Genomic DNA, 17,148 nt, shown 5'->3' with positions numbered 1-17,148 from the left:
AGTGATGTTTATGCAAGCGGATAGTATGCCAGTTATTTGCAGTTTTAAAAACGGACCTCCGAGGCCACAATATAAAACCCAAGTCTTTATTTGTAGTGAAAACTATAATTGTTCCTTGTGGGTAAATATTGTAAACTCAATCATTTAGCCATAGTCCATCGAGTATGTGTGATGAGAGAGAACTTCCCTGTTCTTTACTTCTAAAATAAGGTGTATAATATAATTAATGTCACTGTTTTTTTCTGAATATAATTTTGATGAAATTGAAGCATTTAATTGCATGTGTACCTAATACCTGATTATCTACTTTTTGCTTGCTGTTATTTGTGATCTAACTGCTGTGCCATTTTTTGCTGCTGGATTGTCGCCATCCATCTCCCTGGGTGATGATAGTCCTGCTGCTTCTGGCAAATTCCAATAGTAATCTCATCACTCTAGCTGGGCAGAATAATAGCCAGGTAACTAAAAAGTGTGTTTGGCTAGTTGAGATATGAGAATGGAGACCAAAATTCTCAAAGTCCTTGGCAAATTTTTTGAAAGACTTCAATTCTGTTAATTCATGCTCTATTCATTGAGTCTGTAGGCACTCCAAAATAAATGCAATGATCAGAAAGAGTGCTAAGTGTTGATATCAATTTTAGCAACTGAATTAGTTGGTATATGAATCACTGAGTTTCTGATATACGAATAACTCAGTAGTTACATGACTACTTGTGAAACAGTGTATGCAATGCTCTTATAATTGGGCATGGCAATCGAGCAATATAATCTAAGAAGTCTCATCACTATGATCATGCTTCAGTAAAATAACCAGCACTTTAATTCTTCTTTCCTTGTGATTACTTTGTCTTTATTCAATGACTGCTTTTTATGTTAGAATCTGATTGCATACAGCTCTAAGATCCATCCCTTATAGGGTGGGGTTACTCCAATAGTGTGAACATTGAGAAGTTTAGGGGGCATCACACAACTCTGAGAAGCTGTTGTATCCTGTCAACACAGGCTGTGAGGCCAGCCCATGACTTAGGGCTGGAGGTGATGCAAAGTCTTCCCACCCAACTTCTTTCCCATCTGATCGATCAAGTAAAATTGGAAACGCGTTGGTTCTCAAGCTGGATCTTTTCTCTGTTTTAAAAGAAATGATTTGAGTAAGTCACTGTGTCGGTGATAAGTGGATCTGAAGGGGTGGAGATTTGGGAAGTAGAAAGTTTTAAGCATTAGGTTTAAGACAGGGGAGGAATGTTGACCACTCCTCCCCTTATCCCATTATCTTTACATTTATGTCTATTTCCCCGCCTTCTCCAGCTCAACCCACTTCATTCTTGTTCTCTTTCATTCCTGTGTTGGATTTCTTTCCATTTCCTCTATATCTTGATATTTCATTGCCTCTCCTTGTCCTCCCCCTTCCACAATAGAACATGAAACTGAATCTCCCTCTTAAAAATAAAAAACCTGATAATAAAAGTAATGTATGCTTATTACTTATTCACTACAGTTAGAAACTATAAGCAAAAAGGAGAAAAATTTTCATCTTTCCAAACTAGAAATTAATCAAAGCTTTGAAGCATTGTAATTTTATATACAGAAGTATAATTTACCTTGTTTTCTTAGCTATTTAAGGTCTTATTCTATGTTCACAATTTAAAACTTCATTTTGTCTTTTATTTTGCTTTCATCTTCCTCCTTTTCCATGCTGCAAAAGCTAAATTAAATTTTATTTGCTTTATATAAGGCCTGTTAACCTCAATGGTAAAAAGAAGCTCCTCTTGCTTGCTTCAGGGTTTATGATTTTGTGTTTAGTTTTGGAGGTGAGGAAAATAAGAGGTTGACATTAGCACTAGTTTTTACCCCTGGAATTTTAATTTCACTACAACCCATTTACTGAATGTGTACAATCGTGAATTTATTTCATTTTCTTACATCTATTTTTCTCTCTGTTTTAGACATCCTTAGATCTGTCTTCCTTTCATCTTAATATCCCTTATCTGTCCTCTTTATTCCCTTTCATTTAACCTCATTGTTAATAGAGTGGTATGAGTCAACCTAGTGTGACAGAAAGCTGAGTTTTGTTATTTTCTTACGAATGAAAGGTTGGGAACAAAAGTGATTTCCCAAGATGGATGATGTTTACCAAACTAGCATCATTACTGTATATTTTCTAAACTTATAATTCAGTTTAGTGAAGTAGTAATCCTGTACTTGGTTTTAGAAATATTGGAAACATACACTTTAGGATATAAAGCAGCTTACTAAAATGAAGGTACATAGATTTGCATTCCAATCTGATTGTGTTTGAAACTATAAAAAGCTACATAATGCTGAGTTATCTGAAGAGAGGTAGGAGTTAATGAAAAGAAACAGAGGAATGTTCGAAGTTGAATTGGCACACTGATCATCTTCTACTCCTCTTGCAGCTGTCCTCCACCAAGCACTAGAAAAGCACTGTCAACCAAGCTGTTGTTCAGCTGGAAACCTTGTAGTCTTCGTAATGTTCACTTTCTTCATCCTCCCCATTATACCCAGTTTTTCCTTGTAACAGGAATAATCTTCATAGTGTTGTGCAAAAAATGTATGAATACATTTCATGTTTCTAGTATAGAATTTATTTGTAACTCTGAGCTTTCAGGGTGCTTAGGCTAAGCAATTTAATTTAGGTATTTTCAGATAATTTCAATCCAAGCTAGTACTTTTGGGGGAGGGGTCACTTTTCAGTTTAAAACTGAGTCTTTACAAGAGTCAGCCTTCTGATATTTCTCCTGATATAAGATCTGGGTGACCATGTATAGCATCCAGGGTGTCAGAACAGAGAGCTGTGCATTTTGGATCCTGATTAAATGTATCAACATAGAGAGTATATTGTGATTGCCTCAACTTGTGGAGCTTGGGAATGCCTTCTCTCTCTCTCTCTTTTTTTTTTTCAAATTTATTTATTTTTTAATTGAAGGATAATTGCTTTGAGGAATTCTGTTGTTTTATGTCAAACCTCAGCATGAACCAGGCATAGGTATACATATGTCCCCTCCCTCTGGAACCTCCCTCCCGTCTCCTTCCCCATCACACCCTCTGCTGCTGCTGCTGCTGCTGTGTCGCTTCAGTCGTGTCCGATTCTGTGCTACCCCATAGATGGCAGCCCACCAGGCTTCCCTGTACCTGGGATTCTCCAGGCAAGAACGCTGGAGTGGGTTGCCATTTCCTTCTCCAGTGCATAAAAGTGAAAAGTGAAAGTGAAGTCACTCAGTTGTGCCCTCTAGGTTGATGCAAAGCCCCTGTTTGAGTTCCCTGAGACGTACATCAAATTCTCATTGGGTATCTATTTTACATATGGTAATGTAAGTTTCCATGTTACTCTCCCCGTGTCCGTAAGTCTGTTCTCTATGCATGTTTCTCCATTGCTGCTCTGCAAATTCTTCTGTACCATCTTTCTAGATTCCGTACATATGTATTAGTGTATGATATAGATCTTTCTCTTCTGACTTACTTCACTCTGTATAATAGGCTCTAGGTTCATCCACCTCATTAGAACTCATTCAAACGTGTTCCTTTTTATTGCTGAGGAATAAGGAATGCCTTCTCTTAAAGTAACTTCACTATTTGCTTCAACCACACATCTCATCTGGCACATGGTTTTCTCCTAAACTGGTCACTTTGCACTGCACTCTGGTCATCTCTAGCAAATGAACTAACTCCCCTCTGTTTCTTCAGTAATTGGCCCATGAGAGTGTTGAGAGTTTTCTTCTCCTTCCTGCTTTGAGAACCGTGGAGCACTCGGGGATTGTTGTTTAGATTGGTTCCCTGCTTGTGCCTGCGTATGCAATCAACTGTTCTCCTGTTATCTGGGTGTTGTCGGTATCATTGATCCTAATAATACTACTCATACTGCTACTATTACTATTGCAATCATCTAACAATTTGTACAGTGATTAAAATTTGCCATATACTATTGAAAGTGATGAAAGCATATTAACTCATCTAATTCTCAAAACAGTGTAATGATGTAGATAGTATTCTTTTAATTTTGTAGAAGAGAAATTTGGGGCATAAGGTTAAATAACTTATTAAGTGACAGAAGGTAATCTGACACTAGGGTCTGCCCTTTTAATTCCTAAATTTGATGTGGAACACCCATATGTTTGACTTTTTTTCTCACCTCTGCCAATTATTTTATCCTCAGTGGTTTAGGGGCTGATCTAGCCCGAGGGATGGTGGTGATGAGTTGTGGAGGAACTTGTTCAGGGAAGAGAAAATGTCATTTGCTTTCAATACTACTCCACTAATTCTCACCTGAATTCTGACCTTTTCCATGCAGAAACCAGATTTGAGCTCTTTATTTGTTCTTTTCCTCCTCTTACCGCTAGACTCTGACTCCTCCCAGTAAAAGGATGCCCTTATAGTCTAAGATTCAGCCAGTATTGGTCACATGGGAGAAAAACCAGAAGGTATTAATGTTTCAAATTGTTAATTTGTCTAGTTCACACTCACCGAAGAAGTCCAATCTATCTGATTTCCTGCAAATCTATTAGTTGAAACTTATGAAAATGCCACTTTTGTACATTAAAAATGGTGAGTGCAGCAACTTCATGTGCTTCAGCCTAATATCACTTCATCAATTTCCTTACAGGGCTCCCAGTTATTACAATGATTCAGGGCACCGTTACCTCCTAACTAGATATATCACAGCAATGTTTTAATGCATCTTCCTGCTTCTCATTTTACTCTCTCCCACTTGTTTGTTATACTTCAGCTAGAGTAAGATTTATCATATATATTGAATATTGAGCCACTTCTTTGTATATAATTCTGTAATGGCATCTGATTGACCTTAGTATAAAATCCAAGCTCAGTTAATGTGGTTTATAAGTCATGTAGCCACACATCCCAGTTAGTCTCTGACAGCCCTGGTTCATCCTCCTGCCCCAGCTTAATTATTAAAGGTGCCCCTTTTAGTCTCACACATGGTCTGGTTTGGATGATGAATTATATGATCACCTTATTTATAAGGAGCCTTATGGCCTCTGCATCTCTCTCCAGTCTCATCTCTCACTACTTTTTAGATTATAATTTGAGCTGTGGCCATCCTATACTCCACTGGATTTATAGAACAGGTCATGCCCTCTCTCAGTTCTGAATGTGGGCCCATGATGGTATTGCTGCCTACAATACCCCTCTGTTAGCCTAATTCATGGCAATGTGTCACAACTGCATTTATATACTTACCACTAGAAGCACGTCCTGATTTCTGCTGCTGCTGCTGCTGCTAAGTCGCTTCAGTCATGTCCAACTCTGTGTGACCCCCGAGGCGGCAGCCCACCAGGCTCCCCTGTCCCTGGGATTCTCCAGGCAAGAACACTGGGGTGGGTTGCCATTTCCTTCTCCAATGCATGAAAGTGAAAAATGAAAGTGAAGTTGCTCAGTCGTGTCCGACTCTTTGTGACCCCATGGACTGCAGCCTACCAGGCTCCTCTTCCCATGGTCTAGACCTGCTTGAATTCCCTGGTTTTCTGTATTCATACTTGCTCTGTACTCCCAAGTCAAATCTTTTTCCCATTAAATCAGGTTTGTATCTGATTTCTGTGCTTCCTTTCAGAGTGTTAGTTCTGGCATGACAAAGCTCTCAGTTTATTCACTACTGTATCTCCCAGGTTTCAGTTCAGTTCAGTCGCTCAGTCGTGTCCGACTCTTTGCGACCCCATGAACTGCAGCACGCCAGGCCTCCCTGTCCATCACCAACTCCTGGAGTCTACCCAAATCCATGTCCATCAAGTCGATGATGCCATCTAACCATCTCATCCTCTGTCATCCCCTTCTCCTCCTGCCCTCAATCTTTCCCAGCATCGGGATCTTTTCCAGTGAGTCAGCTCTTCGCATCAGGTGGCCAAAGTATTGGAGTTTCAGCTTCAACATCAGTCCTTCCCAGGTTTGCTGCTGCTGCTGCTGCTAAGTCACTTCAGTCGTGTCCGACTCTGTGTGACCCCATAGGTTTAATAAGTGCTTATTATATCATGGTCATGGTGTGGTGGTGGGTGATAGATGCTACTAAAAATATACTTATATGTGCTTAATGAATTTATGAGACAAAAACAATTTTAGGGAGCCTTCGTACTTTGACATTTGCTCCTGACTCTATGTTATGAGAGAGATTTGAGAGACCATCCACTATAACAAGGCAGAATAAGAGAAAGGGAGGCCAGGAGAGGGACCAAGTCTTGAATATCAAGAGAAAAACAAATGAAAAAAACTGAGAGGCTTTGAACTGACCATTTGGAGGGACACCTATATTCCATTTCTGATCATCTGATCCTGTCTTTGCCCTGCTGCTCCCACTTATCTTAGCAGGGGCACTTAAAAAGCCTGAAACCCATGATATTTTGCCTGCAGCATGCAGACTTATTAGAGTATCATATATAATAACATAATTTTCAGTAAGTGCAGGGAAGTAATTATGCTTGAATTTGAGGAAGTATGGAACTCTGATAATTTCTCCTTTTAAAAGTTGGTAACAGTTATGTCAAATAAAAACAAAACAATTTCTGAAATGGTGACTACAAGTAAGAGCTGTTTAAATCCAATTTATAGCATTCACTTCCAGAAAATGAAAATGGGAAGCTGTTTGTAAGCTATTGTTGAAAGCTATGGTTTGCAAACTATTCTTGTGGGTTCAATTGTATCTTCCAAAAAGAAATGTTGAAACTTTAACCCCCAGTCCCTGGGAATGTGACTGCATTTGGGATTAGGGGCTTTGCAGATGTAATAAACTGAGATGAGAATCATACTGGGTTAGGGTGAGCCCTAATCCTGTATGATTGGTGCCATTATCAGAGGAGGATGAGAGGCACCGAGATACCAGGAGAAGGCCATGTGAAGATGGAGATAGAGATTGGAGTTAGGCACCTACAAGACAACCAATGCCAAAGATTGTTAGCCACCACCCATAGCTAGGAAAGAGGCATGGAATAGATTCCTCTACCTTGATTTCAGATTTCTAGCCTCAAGAACCATAAGAGACACAATTTTTATTGTTTTAAGCCACCTAGTTTGTGGTAATTTGTTATGATAGCACTAGGAAACTAATACAGCTATTTTAAAAAGAAAAGTATATCCAATATATTTGACATGGAAAAGATGGAGAGAGAAATGGTAGAATGATCAGAGGTATACTTATTTAGGACTTAAATTATGTTCTATGTTTTCTTATTGCTCTCAATCCCACTGCTAATTCTTTAAATAACCAGTTGCAGCATAGTAGTCTGATTAAGGTCAGGTCATGCTATAGGAACAACCCCCAAATTGTAATAGCTGAACATGACAGAGGTTTAGTTCTCAGTCATGCAATACCCAAGAAAGGTCCATCCAATGACTCAGGGCCCCTGTGCTCCTCCTCTTGTGATGTGTCTAACTCAGGGAATGGTTCAGAGGAGAGGATGGGGGACGGGGGAACCAGAATTCTAATTCTTCAGTACTTCAGCTAAGAAGTCATACATATTTCTCTGGTCCACATTTTATTATCAATAAATAGTCATATGCTCTCATAACTGCAAGAGGCTGGAAGGTGTAGGGGTCACAAGGAATATTTGGTGAGAAAAACTATCTCTGTTTAATCATAATGGCAAAGGAAAATAGTTTTCAACATCTTTGAATATCACACTATCTTCTCAAAGATTCCAGTTACTCCTTAACTTTGGTTTCTTTTTATGCTAGTAAGAATCTTTTAAAAGCTTCTTTTCACATACATACAACTATTACACATCCTTTCATTGCCATCAGTTTTATATTTGTCTATGCTAGGACTACTGACAACATTGATAAACATTCTTTTCCATCTAAAATCATTCCTCATGTAATATTCATTAATGTTCAATTTTAATATGTTTGAAATGTTTATGATGGAAGAAGAGGAGGAAGGGAGGAGGAGGAGATGAGAAGTGAAAATAAAGAAGAAAAAGGAAAAGAAGTGAGGGGGAAGAGGAGGCATCCACTAAAAATTTTTAGGGTGAAATAAACATCCTGACGTTTTACGTGTATTATTTTGTCTATCAATTGAATGATCAGTTATCGGAATTTCAGGAAAAAATTCCCTTATATAACAAACTGAAACTTTACCCAGAACTCTTCTTAGACTCATACAAATTTTACACTCCACTGTTAGATTACTGTAAGATCTCAATGCACAGAAGTCTAGGGTTCCCTTAACTCCCCCCTAGATTTGTAGGTGCAGTGTATTCCAATGGGTTATTATCCAGCATGTAGATGTTTTATCTGACTCCACCACAAGCCAAGCCACCCTTTCATATCAAGGTGGTTGCAATTACTCTTTACAGGAATACATCTGTTTTAGGGAAGAAACTCATTTAATGAGTTAATATTAAAAAGCCTTTTACAGAATATATATGCTTATGTCTCTCAGCAAAATTAAGATATGTGCTTGCAAAAGTCAAATAGGAATATATTTTGCTTGTAAAAATTCAAATGTAACCTCACACACATTAGAATGGCTATCTTAAAGTGTTGGTGAGGATGTAGAGAAATTAGGACCTTTGTATACTGTTGATAGGACTATAAAATGGTGCAGCTAGTTTGGGAAAAAAGTATGGCAGTTTCTAAAAAAACTAAAAATAGAACAGTGAGATATTCCATATCTAATCCTTTTTTGATTCTAATATTGTCTTCATTAATAAAATATATTACAGATAACATTTTGAATATTTATGCTCCTTTTAAAAATTGATAATCTTTTTCTAAGTTTGGGAAATTTGACCTTTCTTCTGAACCTCTCACTCCTTTTGAAGTAGATAGAGACTACTCTGGCAATTAGAAATATTTAGTATAGTAGTAAATTTCAGGGTCAATAAGGTGGTTTAGTATTCAACAGAAATAATGTAGTATTATTGGTAAGATTGTGAAACAAATCCCAGTACACTTAAGCTCTGCTAACAAAGATGAAATGGAGAATGAAGTATGTATATGCTGAATCTGATTAAGGTTGACATCCAGTTTGAATACATTCATTCTCTAAGGTATAGTTTGGGTATAAATCATCAACCAAGCAGAAAATGGTGAAGTTGAAAGCTGCAGACACAAAGACCTGGTGGATTTTAAAGGACTGAGACTATTCTATGGCTGTTGAAGTGTTAGCCATAGGTGATATTTTCCTGTAACAAATAAGGTGACCAAAGCATTTTCTGATTAACATAGCAGTCTTTCTCCTTTGTCCTCACTCCAGTAGAGTAGTGGATTTTAAACTCTTTTCTGGTAAAAAAAAATTAAATTATGACCAGTTCTCTCTAACAGATGCACACATACACATGCATACACAATGAAAAGGTCATAATGTGTCTTCAAGCAATACTTAGACTTATTAAAGTCAGTGCACTCTAGTATTTTAACTCTATATTCTTCATTTTAATATTAGCTTTGGCCTACTAACTTGATTTAAATAATCCACTAACAGATCATAAAGTCAATTTGAGAAATCTTCCCCAGAGTGTTTCATTGTATATATTTGACTTCCCTATGAGAGTAATTGAATGTGTATTGACTGAGTAATGGATTGCTTCATATTTACCTGCACAGACAAGTAAAATATTGAGCTGGAAGCTGTGTTCAGGAAATTTGCTTGAAATTCTTTATAAAGGATTTACCTTGTTACTTCTCTACTAAAAGCTTATGCCTGTACATGCTAATGGAGAAGGCAATGGCAACCCACTCCAGTACTCTTGCCTGGAAAATCCCATGGATGGAGGAGCCTGGTAGGCTTCAGTCCATGGGGTCGTGAAGAGTCAGACACGACTGAGCGACTTCTCTTTCACTTTTCACTTTCATGCATTGGAGAAGGAAATGGCAACCCACTCCAGTGTTCTTGCCTGGAGAATCTCAGGGGTGGCAGAGCCTGGTGGGCTGCCGTCTATGGAGTCGCACAGAGTCAGACACGACTGAAGTGACTTAGCAGTAGCAGTACATGCTAAGGAAAAAGGAAAGGGAAGCCTAATTTTAAAAAGTGCAAAACTGTTACAGTGCCATCCAGAGGATTATCTTAAGTGTGTGCTTATTAATTATCCCAGTGGAGATTAGCAGCCTTCATTTTTATTTGCATGATGACCTTATAGGAATGAGATATAAAAGCTGTAAGATTATATTAAAGAAAGACTCCTGAAGGATTTGAAATTCCTAACTCTTACCAATTTTATTACTTAAAATAGAAGTGTATTTTCCTCCAGAACACCTACAAATTTTTCCTGTCTGCATTTTTTTTTTTTTTTTTAATCATTGGTAGTTTATTCTCTCTGGGACTATGAAGCCAGTAAAATAAGATCAACATTCTCTATTGGCTCAAGAATGTGGTAAGGTCAGTCTAACAAAGCAAAATTTATAGCCTCATCTGAGCCCATAGATTTAAACATTACACATTACTTCTATGTCATTGAATATAAATTCCTTGTTTCCACATTTGAACTCTTCTTTCAACTTCAGTTCCTAATTTTCAACTGTCCTTTGGATATCCTTATTTACATATCCCTGGCAGGGCTTATAACTTCCATGGAGTCTAAACTTAATAACTAAGCATTCTCTGTTTGCAGTTCTCCATCCTCTTCACCACTCCCCAACCCTCAGATCAACTCTTCTTACTTCCTAATTTCTGCTAAAGACACCATTAGTCTTCTAGGTTTAAGCCCTTAGAGTCATTCTAGATCCCCTTTTTTCCTCCTGTATGAGTTAGCAAGGCCTTGATTCTGGTTCTAATTTTACTCTTCTTCTTTTGATTCCCACTGCCTACATCCTTATTACCTTTTATGTGAATTGTTGCAGTCGCCTCTTGATACAGTCACTGGTACTGTTCATGGATATTTCCCATTCTCCTGGATTCATAGTAGGATTGTATTTGTCCATCCCCTGAAGGTAGGCATAGCCATATGCAATGTGAACTGAAGGGGCATGTGTTACTCCTAGACTGAGTCCTTTAAAATCCAGTGCACAGTTCACCATACTATAGAGACAAATGATCTTACAAATGGATATGTGAGTGGAGAAGATATGGATGAATGCTGCTGCTGCTAAGTCACATCAGTGGTGTCCGACTCTGTGCGAACCCATAGATGGCGGCCCACCAGGCTCCTGTCCCTGGGATTCTCTAGGCAAGAGTACTAGAGTGGGTTGCCATTTCCTTCTCCAGTGCATGAAAGTGAAAAGTGAAAGTGCTGCTGCTGCTGCTGCTGCTAAGTCACTTCAGTCGTGTCCGACTCTGTGCGATCCCATAGACGGAAGCCCACCAGGCTCCCCCGTCCCTGGGATTCTCCAGGCAAGACCACTGGAGTGGGTTGCCATTTCCTTCTCCAATGCATGAAAGTGAAAAGTGAAAGGGAAGTCACTCAATAGTGTCCAACTCTTATCGACCCCATGGACTGCAGCCCACCAGGCTCCTCCATCCATGGGATTTTCCAGGCAAGAGTACTGGAATGGGGTACTACCCACCCCCAACTCCATGGGCCCCCACATCACATGGAGCAGGAGCAAGGAATAAGTCTCTGTTAATTTAATCCACTGAAATTTGGGAATCTCTGGTTATACAATATCCTAACCTGTCCTGAGGCCCACTCCAGTGTTCTTGCCTGGAGAATCCCAGGGACAGCAGAGCCTAGTGAGCTGCCATCTCTGGGGTCGCACAGAGTCAAACACGATTGAAGCAACTTCACAGCAGCAGCAGCAGCAACCTGTCCTGAGAGAGAGGATACCCTAACTGATTTTGCAGTCTCTCTTCCCCTTCCACTTATTCTCTATCACTGACAAATTATCTTTCTAAAATATGTCTAATTATATAAATTCTTGCTAAAATCTTTCAGTATTTCTTGTCGTCTTCACATCACATATGTGTCTTAACTTCCTTTTAAACAACCCTGCTGCTTTTCTACATGCCACACTCACTGAACACTTTCTACATCATTTGCTTTTCTGTTTCTCTGATCCAGGATGCCATTCCCATCTAGTGCTGTCCAAGTGCTGCCGATTCTTAAGTAACAGTGCAAATGCCATCACTGCTGTGAGGGCTTTTCTGGACTCTTGTGCAAAAAGAATAAGCGATAACTCCCTTGTTTCCTGAAGGACTTTGAATCTCCATTATAGCTATGGCACTTTGTACTTAGTAGGTTTCTAGTTATTTTCAAGCTGGAAATTGTCTTCTATGACTTCCATATTATTGCAGATTTCTTGCATGATACCAGTAAATATCTTAAAATTGAATATATGAATAAATAGATTACCATTACATTTTAAAACTTCTACTTTGCTCTAAAGAAACTTAGTGGTATTGGCAAAAATGAGACAAGTGCTACAATGACTATTTCGTAAGTTAGAAAAATATAAATCCCATGCTAGTCATTGCCTTTGAAATGATCTTCTTAAAATATATTTTTTTCCTAAGATCTGCTTTGACATTTACTTTTTTACCTGACGTATTTGACTTTTAAGCATTTTTTTATGACTCTGGTTTTTAAACAATTAAGCATACCAATTATTGCAGAGGACTATTATTTTCAAGCTGTTACTTTCTAAATAGTACACTTGGATGGTTACTGTAAAATCTGTTATTATTCATTTTAAATCTATTACTTTGTTTTAAAAAACAGTGGTTTCTCATTATTTTTTTTCCTCAACCTGCTTTAAATACATACACATTTTTTTCTGAGTACTATAATGACCTATGCCAGTGAACAGTCTTCTATTGATACATTGCCCTAATTGTGATTATTAAAAGATAAAAATCTAAAAAATTTTATTCCATAAAATCATCCTTAAATATGCCTCTATATTAGACTGTAAAAGTAATCTTCAGAGTAATTAGACACAATAACAAGATTAAGTCATTCTTCATCACAGATTACAAGAGCTTTGCCTCTTCTCTATGAATGCTTTGGTGATATTTTCACAAGTGGAGCTCTGTGTCATTGACTGCATATTTGTTAATGTGAAATCTTTAGTATGAATGACCAGACCTTATGCAAATCTCTCTAGTTGTTTCTTCCGGAAATGATGCCTTGGAACCTGACAGTCAGTCACTCAACAAGTATTCACTGAGAGCTTACTGATACTCAGACCTAAAGCTATCAATAGAGAGAATACCAAGTATGGGATATAATCCCTGCCTTAAGGGCTTATGTTCAAGACAAGATTCACATATATTACAGAGAAATGTAGAAGTAAATGACTAAATTCTAAATTGTACTGTACAGCCTATAAGTGGAAAGAACTGAGAAAAATGAGAAATCAGTATGGAGCATGAATCATATAGGAGAGAAATCCTTCATAGAGGCCAGGTGTCTGTAGGTGAGCACGTGAGGAAAGCTTACGGGAACAAGCAAGAATCTCCTTAGAACCATGTGGGAACTTTAGTATCTCTTGGAGTTAATATTTCTGACTCCAAAGTATGTTCAAATGATGGCTTCAGCATCTGCAAACTGTGTAAGATTAATCCAGTCACTAGAACTCTGTGCCTCAATTCCTTTACCTGTTAAAATGGGGATGATTGTAATAATATTAATAGTAATATGAATACCTATCTCATTGAGTTGTTATGGGAATCAAATGAACTAGTAGAAAGAAAGTAGTTGGAACAGCACACAATATATAGTGTTCATTATTATTCCTTACAAATAATGCTTTATTAGCCCCTTACAGTGCTGGGCACTGTTTGCATGGATTATTTCACGTGATCTCCACCACATTTATATGAAGAAAGTTTTGTTGTCCTGTGTTTGTGTTGCCGAAACACTTGGAAAGTTTAGGTTAGTTAGCATATGGAGGAGCTGGTATACAAACCTCAGGTTTTTTTTATTTAGCCCAGGAATCTGAGCACTTCACCACCTCATCTGCCTCCCCAGGGAAGTATGAGTTTAATGCCTGAATTCCATGGAAATAAGAAAGGACTAAGGCACTGGGCGTTAAAATTTACAACTCAAACTTGGCAGAATATGTCATTTTCAGAAGTATTCCTCCTCCTATTTATTTGTGTTTTTTTTGCTTTTGTTTGTTTCCTTATTTGTAAACATCTGTTGGTGCTTTATAAGATACCACAAGGAAGTCCCTGGGAGTACCACAATTTGAAAGTGAGCAAGAGAAGAGCCAGCCCAAAGACTAGAATTCTGTTAGCTTGGCTCCCAAAGCTTTCCATGTCCGGTGGTCTTAGTCTCAGTTAATGACCCCTGGTGCCTGATTCAGAAACCTCAGAATGACCCTACTCTCTTCTCTCCATCTGCATAGCTTGTTACATCTTTACAGTCCAGACTTCAGTATTTTCTCCTTGTACTTTCACTACAGACTTTGAACTCATCTTGCTGCTGCGAGCCTTTTTTTTTTTTTTTTTTTCTTTTGAGCAATCCTCTACCCTACCCTAAGTCCACAGTTATTTACTTATTTTTTCTAAAAAACAAAGTTTCTGCAACTTTTAACTTCTCATTTCCCACTCAGATCTTTCACATGCTCATTACCTAGTCTAGAAAGGCCTTCCTCCACAGTTATCTTTGGGAAACTCTTTCCTCTTCTATGACTCAACAAAAGTGTTGCTTTTTCATGAAAATGGACACTCTTCTATCCTTTTGATATTTAACAGTTTTCTTTTTTGTTCCTGTCTCTATAACAGCCCTTATCACAATGTGTTACAATATATCGTCCTTATGGCAGGAAAGAAGCCCAAATCAGGTACTGTCTTATTTTACTTCTGTATCCATATGCTTGGTACATGGTAGCTATTCAATAAATAGGTATTGAGTGCAAGCATGAATCTAATTATAATACCTTCTTCACTTGACTTTGAGTTTTATAAGATTTGCAACCGCTTCTAATTCATCTAATTAGAAGAGTATCTGAGACAGTACAAAACTTAAACACATTGAATAAACAAAGGTTAAATCCCCAATTATTCTGGAGGGAGGCAGAAAAGATTTCAGTATCCAGGAAGTCTACTCAGAGATGAAAGAGCAGATGGTTATCATGGTTACCAGTAGGAAAGCAGAGTCCAAAGTGTAGTGTCATAATCCAAAGGAGAGAGGAGCAGGAAGGTCAAAAGAAAGAAATGATCTATCTGGTTGAGTAGAGACTAAAATGGAGAAGGCAATGGCAACCTACAGTACTCTTGCCTGACAAATCCCATGGATGGAGGAGCCTGGTGGGCTGCAGTCCATGGGGTCGCCAGGAGTCAGACAGGACTGAGCCACTTCACTTTCACTTTTCACTTTCATGCATTGGAGAAGGAAATGGCAACCCACTCCAGTGTTCTTGCCTAGAGAATCCCAGGGACGGAGGAGCCTGATGGGCTGCCGTCTCTGGGGTCGCACAGAGTCGGACATGACTGAAGCAACTTAGCAGCAGCAGCAGTAGCAGAGACTAAAATATGCACCCCTCCCTTATCTTAGTGACCAACTCCTACTTCTAGTAAGATAATTAACTCAAGCACACCTCATCTGAGGAACAAGTGTCTCTCCTATGCAGTTGCAGCTGTCCTTCCTGGTTTTCTCTAAAGGCTCTGAGCAAGCCCCCATCATTGTCTTCTATAAAAAGACCCCCCATTCTTGCCAACTTCAATCTGTTCTCTTCACAGTAGCCAGAGTTGTTTGTCACTCCTCTGTTTTAAACTTATAATGATCTACCTTTACTGCTGTAAGACACACCAAAAAAGTCTCCACCATTCTTGCCGTAGTGGGTTTTGACATTATTTTTCAAGTTATGCTTGTTCATACTAGACTCTTTTGATCTCTTAAATATGTTTTGTTCTCTCTGAGTTAAAAAGTCCTTATCTATGAGCCTTCTTACTGCTTCAGAAGATCACTGTCACCTAACTTACTTATTTTTCAGACTTCCTTGGAAAGGTCTCTTTAGATTGCCTCCTTCCCCCCAACTAGATTATATTCCCTTATTAGGGGTGCTGTTTTTTCCTATGATTTTCCTTCTTTGCACTTTTCATAGATTTTAACTGTTGACTTTTTTCTTTTAAAATTTATTTATTTTTAATTGGAAGAAAATTGCTTTACAATGTTGTGTTGGTTTCTGCCGTACATCAACATGAATCAGCCATGGGTATACACATGTCATTGTTCATTTTTTTGAATGAGTTTATCACTGTCCCTTCTTTCTCTATTATAAGTTACAAGAGGGAAAGAACGATTTCTGTTTTCCTTACCATGTCTCTCTCTAGTGCTTAGCACATTGTTTTGCACTGGTATCCACCCAACAAATATTTGTTGGAATGAATCAACATTGAATGAGGTAATAAACAGATAATGCATTCATGAATGCATAAAGAATGTATCACAATTTTGTGCTAAATATTTTACCTCCATGGCTAAACCTAAACGTGTGCCATATCCTTAAATATGACCTAGAAGCCATGGAAAACACAGGGAGTATGCTAGATATGCAGACTGTTATTTTAAATCTTAATGAGAGCTGTATAATATTTACCAAGATGCAGAACAATATATTCCATAGAGGAAGACGTCAAGAGCAATGGCATGGAATTAAGACCGGGGCTTTTAAGATAAGTTGCCTAAAAGAAGGTTTTCTTTGGGGATGGTGGAAAATAAGGCTTGAAGTAAAGCACGTAAGTGGAAAAATTTCAGTCAGGAAGAGAAATTTAGATGGAATGAATTTATCTTAAGCTTTCTACAAATACTGACTTAATGTCTACTCATTTCCAGCCATTTAATATTAGATGCTAGGGAAATTGAGAAAAATAGAATGAGGTGGGAGAGATTTATTATAAGCTCTTGAATAGTAAAGTACACAATCTAAATTTGTGTTAGGAGATTAATCTGAAAGCTTTTGAAAGACAGATCAGGGAGAGGGAGGAGGTTTGTTGAATGAATGAATCAGTAAATCAAATTAAGTAAATAAGTCATTCTTTTCATGAGTATTGTCTGCATCCTCATTTAGTTTAGTTCTCTTTACTGTAAAATTAGGCCTTGTATTTCACTAATTCTTTGGGTCTCTTTGTTTTAAGCAATTTTCAAAATATGATTTATAAGAAACAAAACAACAAAAAATAAATGACATTATGAACAAACAAATCAGCTCAGAACTAAATGAAAAGTAATCAAATGATAAATATATAAGTGAGAAACACGATAATGAGTTTCATCATCAAGATATACCATTAAACACAAACATATT

The 17,148-nt window shown here is 37.9% G+C and overlaps 1 protein-coding gene across 2 annotated transcripts in view; it reads left to right on the top strand.

Annotated features, from left to right (window-relative positions):
- The window catches only part of LAMA2 (laminin subunit alpha 2), a 708,999-nt gene that overhangs the window by 31,651 nt on the left and 660,200 nt on the right, over positions 1-17,148 (top strand). The gene's annotated exons all lie outside the window — the stretch shown is intronic.

This window comes from Bubalus bubalis, chromosome 10 (assembly GCF_019923935.1).
Source record: "Bubalus bubalis isolate 160015118507 breed Murrah chromosome 10, NDDB_SH_1, whole genome shotgun sequence".
Lineage (NCBI taxonomy): Eukaryota > Metazoa > Chordata > Mammalia > Artiodactyla > Bovidae > Bubalus > Bubalus bubalis.
This window is presented reverse-complemented; position numbering and strand designations above follow the sequence as displayed.